The sequence below is a fragment of the Thunnus maccoyii genome, chromosome 15 (genome assembly GCF_910596095.1).
Source record: "Thunnus maccoyii chromosome 15, fThuMac1.1, whole genome shotgun sequence".
Taxonomy (NCBI): domain Eukaryota; kingdom Metazoa; phylum Chordata; class Actinopteri; order Scombriformes; family Scombridae; genus Thunnus; species Thunnus maccoyii.
The window spans coordinates 21,310,202-21,320,227 of record NC_056547.1 but is presented as its reverse complement, the minus strand read 5'-3'; the positions used below and the strand labels follow the sequence as shown (position 1 = coordinate 21,320,227).

The following is a 10,026-nucleotide window of genomic DNA, read 5'->3' as shown; positions in this document are numbered from 1 at the left end:
TGAATCACAGAAAATAATGTAAGGTGTATTGTCATCATCATAATGGCATTGTATAAGGGCAACGATTAAAACACACTTGCTACTTTTGTTCATGTTAGCGTAGAGCACATTTATGGAGCACAAAAGGGTTAGGTGAAGTGGAATATGTGTTGATGAATGATTATCTTCTCAGCCAGTTACATTTACTCTCATAAGTATCTCAAACCTGTTAAACAGCTGTGGAATTTTCAATTTAATTGCACATGATTAAAGCTTATCAGAGAGAAGAACCCAGACTGTTTTGGAAGGAGTGAGGTGCAGGTATTTTATATGTAGGGCTCATTCTTCTTTTTTTCTTTTTTTTTTAAAGAAACCTTGAAATGTATGATTATTTCAAATAAACCAAATAATAACAAAAATAGCCAAATATAATTTTAAATGTACCCTTTGCAGTGCAATTTAACCATTTATTGTTTAGATACTTTGAGGGACTGGAGCATAATCGTTAGTTTATAATATGTAAATCATACTTTGAGCTCTCCTCGTCACAAGAGAGCCTTGATTATTTTAAAGTGAAGAGTGTCTTCTAGCAACAAGAAGCACAACATCTTTAAATAGGTCGAGACACAACATCAAGGTAAATTGGTCTACATTTTAAAAAAAAAAAAAAAACTGAGTATATTTCAGTGCAAATTGCCAAAAAAACTGTAGGTAAGATCCTGTCCTGAACCTGTCCACTGCAGACAGGTTCAGTAATGGTGGAGCTCCATTACAGCACCATGATTTAATGTTTTGAAACAAGATTCCACCAGCTGATAACTGCAGGAACAGACAGCCGGAAAGTTAAAGAGCTACAGGATGTATACAGGATGCATAGAGGATTTCTGTTGTTTTTGTGGCTGCCAGCAGCATCTCCTCCCGTGGACAGTCCAGCAGGTCAGTGCTGCTGTTAGTTCCTGAAGCTAAAACTGTCTTCATGTGAAAATAAACCAAGTTAAACACAGACAGGTTTATTTAAAAATGAATTCTAGTACGTTTAAATGTCATCACACTGTTTGTCTTCCTCCCATTATTATTATTATCATTATTATTCTCTGGCCAGGGGATGTCACTGAGCAACTCCTGCCCTCCTGCCTCTCAGCCCTTTGCCCACTTTTAAGCATCTTTTCAAAATTATGCCGTGGGTGGATTTAGGCCCAGACCTAGGGGTGAAGTTACACTTGAATTATATGGCACCATAAATGTGCTGTCTTCTGTAAAGGCTCTTCTGTGCTATCTATAAGCAAGCCCAAAGTAAATGTGATACTCCTTACACTAATTAAGCATTGTATCTTAAACAATTCTTAAATTTTGCACTGCAAGTATTACATTTCCTTTTAATACAGTTGGCCTTAGAGAGGAATAGAGAAATGTGTTACTAACCTAAACAAAGCCTTTTATAAGGATTAATTTGGCTCCACACAAAGCTTTATATTTGTTTGCATTTCCGTTGCTCTGATGTTCTACAGTCCCTGTCAGGGTAATGGGCCACATAGATAGTAATGCAAACAGCATAGAAAAGCTATTATGAAGTACATTGAATAATAGCTGCTTTCTATAATGAGTACAGGAAATTGTTTAAGAACTAGCGCTGGCCGACTGTAGAAAGACATTCATTAAGAGTTCAAGCCGAAAAAGAAATTCAATTCTCTATCAAAAGTCTGTCAGAAAGTACATTATTGCTTTCCTAAAGAGAGAGTATCTTAAAGAGTGACTGAATTCTGCTACAGACTTGTTTCTAATGACTATACACAAGGCTACTACTGCACAGTCATCTCTTTTACTGTATATCCAAAGTCAGCACTTCTTTGGTTAGTTATTAGTGTAAAAATAAAGGAAATAAAAATGTATTTCTCTCTTTTTGTTGTTGCTAAGTGGTGATTAAATGGAAAAAAAGCTTGATAAATTCTGACATTGCTTCTCAAATGACATCAGAAACCCTGTGACATATGAGCTGCTGCTTCATCCACAGAAACAAACTGAATGGATGGCTCAATATGTGTTGTGCAAACCGGTGAAGTGGACGCAGAAGAGAATGTTCTTTTGCTCAAGGCACATTATGCAGTGTTGCTGTAAGCTATGTATTTATGAGTTGGCATCCTGGAGAGTTCACAGAGAGGTCAGGATTGTAAATGGCATGTTTCTTTGAGCCTTATGTTCACCCAAGTGTCAAAAAAAAAGAGAATCTGAATTAGACGTACCATACGCTGCTGGAAGCATTGGAAGAGGAGAGACACAGAGGTACAGCAGACAGGGAGAGAGAGAGAGATGTCATGTCAGAGGCTCTACATGCCATCATGTAGAGCCCAGAATAATTAAAATTCATTTGATTAGGTTTAGGTTTCCTTATGCATAATTTAGTGCCATACAAAATACTATGACCTAAACCAAACATTTCCCATTGTAATGGTGAGAAGAAAAGTATGGGGGTGAACAGAAAGAAGAGGGAAGGCAAAGACCAAAAATCGCTGCATGTTTGCATGAATAAAATAATTAAATCCATGTTAATTCCAGCCAAACAATGAGATACAACAATTTAATCATATCTCAAAATGCTTCTTTTGTGATGTAAAACCATAAAACCATAAGTCTTTCCAGTCATACCCAACATAATCTCATTATTATTGGTGGTGGAGCATTCATATTATATCTGGATAAAAAGATGAAGCTAGAACCTTTAATCGCATAGTAATTAATGCGTGGATTTCAAATGATTAGTCATGTGTGATGCCGACAAGGATAGAGAGTTGCAGACCGAGTGTGAATACTTCACATCCATTTCTTTTTCAGTTACGGAAAGCTCATTTGAGCCCACATTAATTTCTTGCTTAAATTACGGAAATTCTCAAAGCCTTGGTTGCCTAATGAATTATGGTTCAATTTTCAATCCACCTCTTCCCAGTAGAGTTGAATGAGCCAAAATCTCTCCAGTTTCCAATCCCTCAACATAATGGAATGCAAGCCATTAGCACCTTTCCCCGATGTCAGGCCGGCGATTGTTCTTCAGTAATAATGCCAACAAGTGTTTTAGGTGAGAGCTGCTCTTTGAACTGTCAAATCTGGGACCTGCTTCAGTGAAACATATTGTCTTTTTCATTTTTCAAAATGTCTGCTCATTTGTCTTCTTGCATTGACTATGGTCCCTTATTAATTGACTCCTTTGTCCCGTCTCCCAGTCTCACCTCTCTGCTTGCCTCCTCTTCTGTTTTGTTCTGCCATCTGTACACATTGAAAATCAAAGCCCCCTCCCCTCTCAACAGCCATCCTTTTCTGTCTTGTTCTATCCTTTGTTCTGTCCTCACTGTTGTTAGTAAAAAATGGATATGCCAACACTTTAGGACAGGAAATCCAGCAGTTTGGAAATAAAACCATGGTAGTCAATGGCAGTGCTGCTTTGGTTATGGCCTCTGACAATTCCCCTTAATGAGCCTGTATAAAACTGCTCTTAAAATCCTGGATGTACCTATCACACACATGGACACGTATACCACATTGTACATGTGTCCATGTGCTGAATTTTAACTGATAACAGCTGGACATGAACATGGACTTTTTCCTCTCATCTCCAAAATCTTTGTTCAGTAAATGTTGTGCCATCACAGTGCTGACGTGGAGCATTAGAGCAGACAGGGCAGGTCCATTGGGGGAATGGACACCAGATCACTTTAATATAGTTCTTATCTATGAGGTCTCTCAGTTTAGAGCTAAAGTGACTCACTTAAGTTTGCTCTAGAACCTGTCTTTAATCTTTGTGCCAACAATTTATGGCAAGTTCATGGGTTTTTAAAGACTGAGAACCAATATTATCTCAAAGTTTTTATTATTATCTTGAAGACTCCTTTCACGCCAAAAAAAAAAGGGGAAAAAAGGATCCTGATCCTGCCAGGGTGGAGAAGGCTCTAATACAACATTAAGAACATCAGTATGTACATTAATTTATATTTGGAAATTTAGGATTATACTACATATTGCATTGCACATATGGCCTTATATGGCTATTTTCTTTTTTTAGGATTGAAAGAAAATTGGCCCAGATAGCACATCCAACTGTTAAAAAAAAGCATTAATGATCTAATTTATAGTCCATCATTTTTTAATGTGCCTTCTTACTTTAAATGCTATTTCATTTTTTAAGAAATACATTACAATTGGAAGCAACAAAAAGACGACAGAATGTTCCTATAAATTAAAGTGGAGAGGCTGAAAGAGCATTATAAAAGTTTTACTTTATGTGTTTCAGGCCTGGAATTAAGTCATTTTTAAGGCAAGGCCACTTTGGCCTTTGATAAATACAAATTTATTGGGGCATCGCGGCCAAAATGTAGGGCATCAAGGCCAAAACCAATCATGGAATAACACTAAGTGATAATTACACTGTATGAAGACAGTATACAATCAACAATACGGAGTCAGTGTATTGAAAAACATTATTGAGTTTATTAAAACCGATAATATTCTTGACAGGTTACACATGTCGGTCTATAGGTTAATTTGCATACACACTCCCCTAATGGCTAGACAATTACGTGTTCACAACATCAGATGTGGAAAACTGATTCCTACACAGTGTTGCATTATGGGTTGTTTGTAGCATTACATAGTCAGTCAAGTGTTTCGTTAGTCCAGTGTTTAACCTGCAGGAGTTTCTGAGGGCTCCAGTAATGTGATATCAGCCACAGAGGAAATAAATTCATGACAAGTGAAAACGAGTGCAAAGCGTCTGCAGAAATGGAATATATCAAGCTGCCAGATACCACTGTCACAGACAGGTGTCACAGGCAGTCTTATAAATACTAACTGCCAGAGAAAATAATTTTTGACCACTTCTAAGAGCCTGGTAGGAGAGTGTGTGCCTGGTAAACTTTAAAACACACTGCTTGTGCCTATCACATAACGTTAATTGTTAGCTAATGTTAGCTAGCAGGTTAGCTGTTAATGCTTACGTTGAGGTTACACATATATTTGCAGCAGTGGGAGAATCTTGTGCTACTGTTGATGTCCAGCGTGACGATGGAGACACTGTGAAACATTGAGTTTGTTTATTTGCTGTGTCGCATGTAGTTTTAAATGAGGAAATCCGCAACTTTCTTTTAAGGGCACAATGGCCAGTTCAAAACAGCTGGTATTGGAACTGCCCTGGTATTTATAGTAACTGTAGAAATTACCAACTTGTTAAAACAAAGACCAACTACTGATAATTCATCTAATTAACATGACACCCAACCATAAAAGTTTCATCCTCATGCAGATTGGAAATGGTAAGATAAAAATTTACACATATTCTTCAAAGGGCTTGTGGTCACTCTGTTATTCAATAAAAAAAACATTATGTCACACCGTTCAATCAAACAAGTTCAGTAATAGTACCCCTTTTATTCTTATGGGTTACTTATGCTCTTAATTCACATAATAGCATTGATCTGCTATTTTGTGAATTAAGAGCTGTCGTCCCATGGCTCTCCGTCCATCTGGCTTTACCCGGTGGGTTTTAATATGCATTTTAGTCCTGTGACAACCATTGCAAACACACTTAGCACTTGGTGTGAGCATGAGTAAAGAGTTAGGCTTGACAGACCACTAATGGAATTTTCCCATGAGTCTTTAGAAGCCTTTCATATGTCTTAATGAGAAAACGAGGAACGACTACATAATGTGTGTGTACTACTCTGCGTGAATATGCCTTGTCTTTGGCATTTGTGTGTATATGTGAAGGCATAGCTACTTGTTTCATGCGTGGGGCTAATGCTGCATTAGCTGCTAAGCCTCTTAGCCACTTCCAAGCTAGGCCCTTACTATGTCTGAGGTTAACGCTGTTGTTGAGACCCGTCAGCACAATTATCCCCAATCTTGTCATTCCTGCCCTCCCACCACTCCTCTGACTAAAATACTTGAGCTAAATTACCGACCATGCACCCCACAGCACATATTCCCTTTATTTATCATCCAGGGACCAGCTTATTGATCTTCCCCATGTTAATTGAGGTAAGGGGTCTTTTTCTACCAATTCCTCTATCGATCTGAAATGCCATCAGTCAGAGGCTTAATTAAGTAGCTAATAGAGGGAAATGCCATTGATCCCATGGTGCCATGGCATTTTTGTGTGTGTATATGTGTTTGGGTGTATGTTTATGTGTCTGTATATTCCTGAATGTCACAAGTTGAATATTATATGATATTTAACTATGAAAATGTATCTTAACTAAGACAGAAAAGCTTTTGCAAGAGCACCCTGGATGTCTGTTATGGCTAATTAACAGTTCTGTTGATTAAGCAATAACTATGCAATTACTATGTAGTCAATGAACAGCTTATTGGAGGAATTACCATGAAAAGGCAAGGGCATTACAGAAATGTTAATCAACATGGACAAGCATATGAGCACAAACACAAAGAATTCATGGGAGCAATGATGAGCCACAGGTTTTATGTGAATTCATCTGTAGAAAGATCATTCATTTGACTTAAAGCTAGGGTAGGCAATTTATTTTTGTTGAAATTCTCTGTACATCCCAACAATCAATCAAATGTTGTGACAATAAAAGAGAAATAATTTGTATCTGTGACTGTGGCAGGCCTGTCATAAGCCTGTCCAATCATTTCATTCGGCTGCATGAAATGATTGGACGGCGTACCTGCCTTTCTACCGACATACCTGTATACCTGCGCGCACTCTACCCGTGCACTCTTGCATGAGCAGAGTCATCCACAAGGCTAGGCAGCCATATTGCTAAAGCTAGTAAGCTAGTCGCACATGCATACCTGCCATTGGGTGGTGTGGGAGGGGGGATGAAGTGAAAGATAACCTTTTACTCACGCTGACGACAACTATGCTCGTTAATGTAAGTGCAACAAAACTGTCATGCATAATAAGCCATTAAGGACTTTATCAAAATACCTGTTCAACAATCATAAACATATGACAAAAAAAGAGAGAACGTGCACTTACACAAGTTACATTACCACTGTCACAAGCCGAACAGTGACAAGCTGTGCAACAACAACAACCTTATGACAACAACCTTACGCATGGACACTATGACACTCGTCACCATCTATATCAATCATTCCAGCACAACAATGCACAGACCAGCACCACAAAGGTAGGATGAAAAAATATGCTTTCACTCACCAAATCTGACACCTCACTTTAAGAGAAAGGCGGCACTGCAGTTCTTCCTCTGGGCAAACTTCTTGATGACTTTGGGAATGAAGTCATATAGCTGCTGAATCAGCTGGCTTTCGATGGACAGTATGGCCGATAAGTTGAATCGTGGTTGTCCCATGGTATTGCAAGTGAAAGTTTTTATCCTCTTAAAGGTGGAAAAGTTCCTCTCTGACTCAGAAGTCATCATAGGAGTTGTTATGATAATTTTCAGCAGAGTGACAGTTTCAGCATAGTTGTTCTCATGGACAGATGTTAACTGAGACAGGGCGGTGTTGCCAGTATGATGCTCAGTGTGGCAAAACAGAGTGGTCAGCTCAGACTTCAACTTTTCCTTGTTTCCTACAGGCCTAGTTTCACAGCACAGTCAAGCTCAGATGTAGGGAATGACAGGAAAATTGTGGGAAGAGTGAGCTGTTAACCAGCTTCGCAGTGATCAGGTGGTCACTCTGTAAAAAACCTCTGTTCCACCTGAGAGATAACTGTGTAGCATGCACACATACTCTCGAAAACGCATCTGAATATTCCTGGGTTCAGAGTCTGCCAATTCGTTGTGGCCCGCACTGTTGTTTCACATTTTCCACATAGTTTAATACATGTGATGGTCTGAATGAACACATACGTGTTTTCCTCCATCTGTTATGAAATGACGCAGTAGTGGGGCTACAGGCTGTCACAAGTTTGTGTGATCTACACCAAATACACTAACACTCTGAGCATGCGTATTCATATTTTCCCACGTACAATCATGCATACAATCATCCATACATACAATACACATTGCATTCGAAAAGAAGAGCTAGCTCCACATTCATACTGTGGACACGAATCACAAAAAAGCAGTCTGAAGGAGCAAGGCAGGGACCGATAAACATGAACTAGGAAGAAGATGAATTAGGAAAATGCTATATTCATAGATAATGAATTATAGCAGATAAAAATTTGAAAATAAAAAATAACATTATCACCTGCCCCTAATGACCAGTTGCCAGTGTGCTTATTAATTTATGTAACCCCCCTCCCCCATCACCACCACCACGTCAACTGAGGTTATTGAAATTGTGAAAGCAAACAGGTTTTGCACACAGTTAAATGGGTGAAACTCAAGATTTCTACTTTTATGTATCAAAAGTCCTGTGTTGTGTCCTTGAGAGAATGAACAATTTTATGTCCTGTAATATGATTCAGATGTTATTCTGTAATTATTGTCATTTTTGCAGAGATGATGAGGAGTTGAGGAGTTAGACAACAGCGGCGCTCAGGAGACAGCTATTCAGCAATTGGATGCAAGGTACGGTAATTGTACTGCCAAATTTTGTTCAAATTATTTGCCAAGCAAATTTGCATTAAAGTCTGGGTCCCTGATTTACGTCAGTGACATCTGGTGATGTAACATCCCTTTCAATGTTGTTTTTTATTTTTTCTCTCCATTTAGTATGTCCTCATTGGATCTAAACATTGATGTCATCAGTGCAGATGAATTTAGCAACATTTAAAACTCTATGTAAGTTATTGTGTGGACTGCGGAGATGCTTTTCTTCTCTTTTTGGGGAAATTATTATGTATCGTGAATAATACTCGCTGAATTTATTCTTTCTTCTTGACACATGGTATCCTGATAAGGAGACAGAGTCTGTATCATCGTTACAGGAAGATGAAATGAGGGAAGTAGACACATACTATGACAGTGACGATTAAGAATATATGCCTTACATTTGTGTGCGGTAGGTTCAATATCCTATAGCTCCACTTACAGTCAAGTTATTGTGTTTTGTTTTAGATTTTTCATAGCTATTTTTATTACAACAGGACTGGCGGTGCTCTAAAGACACTGATTTGCTTGGATGCACTTCCTGCTAACAGCATGGAGGACTCTGTGCATTCCCAGAGACAACTAAAGTCCTGGTTGAGGATGAAATAACTGGCCATCCTGCATCCATCACATACCATGACTGTCTGAAGCAGCTACCTGTCAACATGTGTACTGCTAAGGAGTGCCGGTAGAGTGCCGGCACCTAGACCATTCAAGATCAGTATTGAGTCCAGGCGCACAGCTGCTATAATTGAATGGGTCTTTATTTGGCATAAATCTTCATTACATGTTTTAGACTGATTTTTGTATATGTGTCTTACATGTAGTAGTAATTGTTGTTGCCGTATTGTGCTGTCTTTCTCCACCTGTGTCTTTTTCAGATGTGTCCTCATGGTCACACTGTGGAAATGGACTTCCTAGCCAACTTTAAAGTGTGGGGTGCTGGTTGTGGTCTTCTTGTTGGCCAGTAACTCTGAAAAACAACTATGCAAAGTTGTTCAAGTTCATGAAAATGAGATCCAGGACTCCTGCTGTGTGGACACTATAAAGGACTGTTGGAATGAGAAGAAAGCCAAAATCATCACTCGGCTTCAGTCCAAAGGGCCCTGGGTTAGTTTGACAAATACACACACACACATATAACTATCCACCATATAATAGAATTGTATTTTTTCCCAAGAGACAGTATTAGCGGCAGGCAGATGCATGGTGATACAAAGACCAAACAACAAAATCTACAAAAAGAAGTGCAGCACAGACATAAACCTCTAGAGTAAAAGTAGAAATCAAATGCAATAAGATGTGCACAAAATGTCAATACTTTGTTTATTACTTTCAGATCATTGTATATAAATATGGACGACGCGTCTACACTTTCCTACCGCTATGCAAAAGCGAAGCCAAAATGTCTCCTTTCTGGGGGCTGCCATCTTGCTTATGTGATGTCATCCGGAGCCAGAGTCTGCGCAGTAGAGTCGAGCAGCAGCATGACGGCCTGCGGGACATGCCCCCTCAGCCGTCTTGCCGTGTGACG

At 38.9% G+C, this 10,026-nt stretch overlaps 1 long non-coding RNA gene across 2 annotated transcripts; it reads left to right on the top strand.

The window, feature by feature from the left end:
- Positions 1–2,980: 2,980 nt before the first annotated feature.
- Positions 2,981–9,597, top strand: LOC121913408. Of its 2 annotated transcripts, none has more exons than XR_006100314.1 (5): positions 2,981–3,049; positions 8,401–8,471; positions 8,616–8,684; positions 8,804–8,904; positions 8,990–9,597. It is a non-coding gene; the product is annotated as an uncharacterized LOC121913408 (long non-coding RNA). The 2 variants fall into 2 exon arrangements; XR_006100313.1 differs by lacking the exon at positions 2,981–3,049 and adding an exon at positions 5,833–6,000.
- Positions 9,598–10,026: the final 429 nt, after the last annotated feature.